Source organism: Leptonychotes weddellii, chromosome 6, assembly GCF_054177405.1.
Source record: "Leptonychotes weddellii isolate Sample4059 chromosome 6, ASM5417740v2, whole genome shotgun sequence".
Classification (NCBI taxonomy): domain Eukaryota; kingdom Metazoa; phylum Chordata; class Mammalia; order Carnivora; family Phocidae; genus Leptonychotes; species Leptonychotes weddellii.
The window spans coordinates 87578139-87584138 of NC_138374.1; the positions used below are offsets into that span (position 1 = coordinate 87578139).

The window sequence follows — 6000 nt, forward strand, 5'->3', positions numbered from 1 at the left end:
ACCCTGAATAAAATGCTATCCCTAATGGTATGGAGAGGCTTGCTTCGTTTTTGCAGTATTAAAGGGCCTGCTCAGTCTGGAGGATCCATTACTGACCATCCTTCACCTTTTAACATAGGTGGACTGGGCTGGACAGGGGCAGCAGTGATGGCCCTGGCTCCCAGTGGTGGTGCCATCCGGCAGCCTGGTGGCCTCTGCTCATTAGGGGCGGCGTTGGGGGCCATGGGCAGTATTACTGGAGGTGTAGTACCGCTGGCCCATCTGCCTGGAGGCGTAGCACCGGCCCACGGCTTTTGGCAGCTGTGCGAGGCCACAGGACCAGGGTGCCACCAAGGGAGTAGTTTGTGCCCAGCAGTAAGGGGCCGAGGCCCCAGGCCACCCCTGCACAGCCCTGGACCTGGCACCAGAAGACATGGTGGGGGTTAGGGGGAGATTCGAGAGCCAGGAGTATGGGGCTCCATGCACAGGGCCCTCCTTGCCTTCTGGACATGTTCCTCCTCTTCAGTCCAGGCTCCTCCCACCAGGCCCCAGCACTGGACATCACCCCAACCGCCCCCCAACAGTACATGGGGTGACCTGTAGCCCAGGGGCTGCTGATAGCGAGCAAGCTTTCCTGGGTACTCAGAGGACAGCAGGCATGACCTCTGCAATAGTCACCTTCGATTTAGTCCTGTGGAGCTTGGGGCAGGCTGTTGTAAATAAATGCCTTGTCGCTTTTCCTGCCAACTCTTATAAACAAACAAAAAGTGCGTAAGTGGATCTGGGCAGTTCAAATCCAAGTTGTTCAAGGGTCAACCCTATATTGAGGATAGGAGGACAGGAGTGGAAGTGTTTACAAAGTTGAATGAATAAGACTGTTGAAGCAGCTAAGAATCTAATTCAGAAAAGACTCCTAGTTATTAAAGTTTTTTTTTTTAATCACAGAAAGTACATATAATTTAGGAACAGCTACTTCTTATTTTAATATCATTTCTTTTCCATATGTTTAAAACTCCATTATAACAGTGGCTTCCAAACTTTGAATTATCACTCACAGTTATAACCTCACATCATGACCCAATACATTCATACCTGTAGATATATTACTGACAAATTTCACACAGCAATATTTATCCTTACTGTGTGCTGTGGACTAAGATTATTTTCTATTCTACTTTTTTTTTTAAACATGCTGGACTGACTTCATGACCTACAAATAAGATCAAAAACCTCTGAAAGACACCATGTAACTCCCCACCCTCTCCCTCCACACTCAGACTGAGCACCCTCAAAAAAAAACGTTTTTCCCTATTAGAACTAAGCAACATATCAGTCACTAAAATAAATGTGCTAACTTAAGAACTGACTATAAAGGGGAACAACTATATATTCAAAGAACTGGAGGAAATCATTTTTGAGGGATATTTTAGTTCACCCTGGCTACTGACCCATCCTTGCACTGAGGAGAGTAGCAGCTTCAAGGGCAGGGAAAGTGCAAGTCTACAGCTCAGTGAGGTTGTAAGGAGACAGCACTGGTGCTGCTACTGGGCCAGGACTGTGTTGAACGAGGAGTCACACCCCTTAAAATCATCACAGAAAGATGAAGCAAGAGGGAAGCACTGATTCTGAATCACTGATCTAAAACAGAGTCCAGTGAAAGGGCCATGCGTCACTTCGCCAGAATTAAGCAGCTCTATTCTAGCCAGCGAGAACACTTCTATAGAACCAGTTCCATAGCTAAACATCAAGTTTCAAATGTGTTCAAAGTCTTTAATATTTATCTCTATATATTATTTGAATCTATGAGATCATAACTCAATGCCACATCGTTTTTCTCTCTTCCATCAAGCAGTGACATACTAGGTGAATTAAAAAACAATCAGACTTGCCGCAAGCTTTGTTAGTGTATTTCTCCTTACATTTTCTTACTTGCCCAAGATGGGAAGTGAACCTTGGCGGCTTCCCTCCTTTCCTACAGCATCTCACAAGTCGGCCATCTTTACAAATCAATACAAGTTTAACAAAGGATTCTCATTACTATTTTAAAAAATCATTTAGTGGACTATGAAGAACTAGGAAATTTTGGCCAAAGTTGTAAAATATTAGTTCTACTCATGACTGGACAGCAGTGAACAACCTCCATGGTACTTTGGTTTACCAATTAATACATGGAAATGTTTAAGATCTTAGCAGTGTAAAACCGTTTGCACATTTCAGCTTATTGTAGTCCTTCTACCTTCATCCTCTTCTCTACTCTTCCAAATTGTAAAGTATGTAACACTGACATAAATTAAAATGTCTTCAACTGAATCCTGTTTATTGAGCAAAAGCTATAAAAAAAAAAAAAAGAGAGAGAGAAGAAAATCTATCACACACAGGTTTGCCAAAATAAAAGCCCATCCACTCAGGAAAATGGTGGGTCTTCTAACTAGCTACACTCCTTGTCATTGAACTACAGAGCTGTAACTTCCTTTTTCTTTTGAGTTACATAGCAAGTGTGGGTCAATAGCCAAGCACAAACTGTTATTTACAGAGGTGGGGGGAGGGGTGTGGGACTCAGAGAACCAGTTCTTACCCACCATCACATCTTAAGATAAACTGGCTGGCTCCTTTTGGAAGATGAGTAAAGATGAGTACAGATATATTCTATAATGATAGTATGTAAATAACTGGCCTATTTAGTTTTTCCAGGGACAAACCAAAACAGGATCACACTTCAATTCTGAATATTGCTTACATAAACACTTAAATACACTACAGACCTGAATCAATGATATGTGCCATATATTTTGTTATTTATGATACTTCTCATAAAACTTTGAACACCCTCTCTCAGTTCCTTCAAAATCTTCTCACATTTTCTTGTCAAAGACACAATTCAAATTCCACCTGCTCAATAACATTCTCCACGAGCCTCCCAGGTGAAAGATATTTTTCAGCATTTTGAAATCCCTTTGCACTTTATCTGAGCCTTAGGAAGCATATGTATAGTTGTTTACATACACATCTTATTTTTCTACTATAATGTAACTTCCTGAGGACAAAAATGAGGGCATCATCCATCCTTATATCCCTCAAAGCGCCTACCCCAGTGCCTTCTACAAGTTGGCACTCAGCCAATACCTAATCAATGTTTCAATATTAGACTCACAGAATAATCAATTCCTTTTGAAAACTGTTTCAGTACCTACTACAGCATACTTGAGCCAGGTATTTACATGGCTATTTTATGTTATTTATTGCAAGATTACAAAAGATTCCATTGTATATGTATTTTTATATCTTACTACTTTGCTTCTACCTCTTAAAAACTTTACCTTGCATATCTATTAATTTAGGTGATTATTCATTGCTTGTCACCTAACACGTACAAGTTTTTTTAACATGTATCAGCCAAGTCACATACAGTTTTTGCATTCAGTTTAATTAATCAATGATTAGCACAAGCTTAATTAATCAATAAACAAAATAGTACTTTCTAAGCTCCTACAAGGCCCATGCCTTTTGGATGACAACTGAGGTACCCACCCTCAACTCCTACAAACAACCCTGTGCGGAGGGGAAAGAGATATGGCACCAGGCACTACACCTGACTCTTCTTGTCTGATTATTCCTGAAAGTTGAACATCAGATTTTTCTATCAAAAGGCATATAAAATATGCTGATAGTATGGGTTCCTTTCAATGGGATGATCTTCAGAAGGCTCTATACAGACTGAATTGACAGAGGGATAGAATAAGCACCCTTCTCGACTAAGCCCTAGGTCCTGGGTAAGGGAAACGGGCATATACAAAATCATGATCCAGATCGTTGAGTGCTTTGCAATCATTCTAATTGACAAATAAATACCAGTACACATGAAACTACAGAAAAAATATAATAAAAAATAATTCAATTTTTATAATTCAAAACTATAGGCATTTGAAGAGTAGTCCATACAAATATCATGACGACAGCCACAAGAGTGCACACCTGGGAATACAGATGAGTGTTCTTGGAAACCCAGGAGGATGGAGCGTCCAAGAGGACACAGAAAGAGGGCACATAAACATAAGCAGTATGTTCAAATTCTAAAGTCAAAATGAAAATAGTGAATCACCATGCCCGTGAGCAAACTGAGTAGAGAAATATGATCATGAAGCTAATGTTTAAATAATATTCATCTTAACAGGAATATGGGCTCTTAAGGGAGGGACTGTATTGCTGGGACCTAAACAATTATCTGGTAAAAGTAGGTGTTCAATAAATGTTTTCCAATATAATGGTTGGATGGATGGATGATTAGATAAGAGCAGAAAGAGTCTAAATCAGGGAGACCAATTAGGAGACCACCCAAATGTTTTAATTCAGGCCTAAAAAGGGTAACAGTAAGAATGAAGAGGAAATGATGGATATAAGACATTTCTAAGTAAGGAGTAATTAAGTCAGTGAAGGAAAGGAAAAGATATGGGAATAGAGATCAATCAAAGATATTTTCTAAGTTTCAAGCCAAAGTGAATGGGAGATCAGAATCTTTTCAAGGGTAAAAATGATGAGATTACATTTAGGCCTGTAGATTTAGAAGTGAAGGCAGAACTTCTAAATATTACAGTAATCATTTGGGGTTGTGGGACTAGAATTTGAGCAAGAAAACCGAATTGATTATTTAAGAATCAAAAAAAAAAATTAGGATAGATAAAAGCTAGCAATTTTATGAAAAACTCCCAAAGGAAAAATATCTTCCAAAAAACATCATCATCATCATTATCATAACAATAACATAACTCCAATTTATGATCAATATTATTATTATAGCAGTTAACATTTACTGGGCCCTTATCACATACCAAGCACTATAATAAGTTATTCACATATATTATTGTATTTAATCCTTATACGAGGTTGTAACTGGGGTGCAGAGTGGTTAAGTAACCACATTAAGTGCCAAAACCAGGACTTAAGTTCAAGGCTGACAAGAATGCCTTTCTCTATACCAATAGTCTCTATATTTCTGTATCAAATAGTCTCTAAGATCCCATTGGCAGATGGAAAGAAAACATCAACATTTCCATTTCTATTTTTTATCTGAACTATGAAAGTTTTTATTATTGTGTATTGTTTACAATATATGCAACATATTAGTATATAAATTATAATTAAGCACCCACTTATGAGGGAGGGAGGGATAGTTTTTTCTAACAATGCGAAATCAAGATAGCTTGGAGGTTAAGTATTAATACCTCCTCTCCACCTTTGTTTCCTACAAAAATTCACTGCTAAACAGTGTTACCTTTTTTCTTCAAAAACAGACCAAAAGAATTAAAAGCAGGATCTTAAAAAGATATTTATATATCCATGTTCATAGCAGCATTATTCACAATAGCTAAAATGTAGAAGCAACCCAAGTGTTGCTTAATGAACGAAAGGGTAAAAAAATATAGTCCATACATACAATGGAATATTATTCAGCCTTAAAAAGGAAGGAAATTCTGACACATGCCACAACATGGATGAGCCTTGAGAACATAAGTAAAATAATCCAGTCACAAAAGGAGAAATACTATATGATTACATTTATATGAGGTACCCAGCATCATAGAAACAGAAAGTAGAAGGGGGTTGCCAGGGGCTGGGAGAGAGGGAAACCTGAGTTACTCTCTGTTGGTTACAGAGTTTCAGTGTTACAAGATGAAAGGTTCTGGAGATGGATGGTGGTGACGGTTGTACAACATTATGAATGTATTTAATACCACTGGCTTACAATCTGAGAAAGACAAGTATCATTTGATCTCACTGATATGAGGAATTTGAGAAACAAGACAGAGGATCATAGGGGAAGGGAGGAAAAAGATGAAACAAGATGAAACCAGAGAGGGAAACAAACCATAAGAGACTCTTAATCTCAGGAAACAAACTGAGGGTTGCTGGAGTGGTGGGGGGTAGGAGGGATGGGGTGCTGGGTGATGGACATTGGGGAGGGTATGTGCTATGGTGAGTGCTGTGAATTGTGTAAGACTGATGAATCACAGACCTGTACCCCTG

At 39.0% G+C, this 6000-nt stretch overlaps 1 protein-coding gene across 8 annotated transcripts in view; it reads right to left on the reverse strand.

Annotated features, from left to right (window-relative positions):
• NME7 (NME/NM23 family member 7) overlaps positions 1–6000 on the reverse strand; it is a 250753-nt gene that overhangs the window by 218810 nt on the left and 25943 nt on the right. Inside the window, exon 1 of one of the 8 annotated variants that reach the window (XM_081824560.1) lies at positions 658–676. The exons of the other annotated variants lie outside the window; for them this stretch is intronic. The gene's annotated coding sequence lies outside the window, so the exon portion shown is untranslated. Of the gene's footprint in view, positions 1–657; positions 677–6000 lie in introns of those variants that run through there. 8 annotated transcript variants of the gene reach the window in all.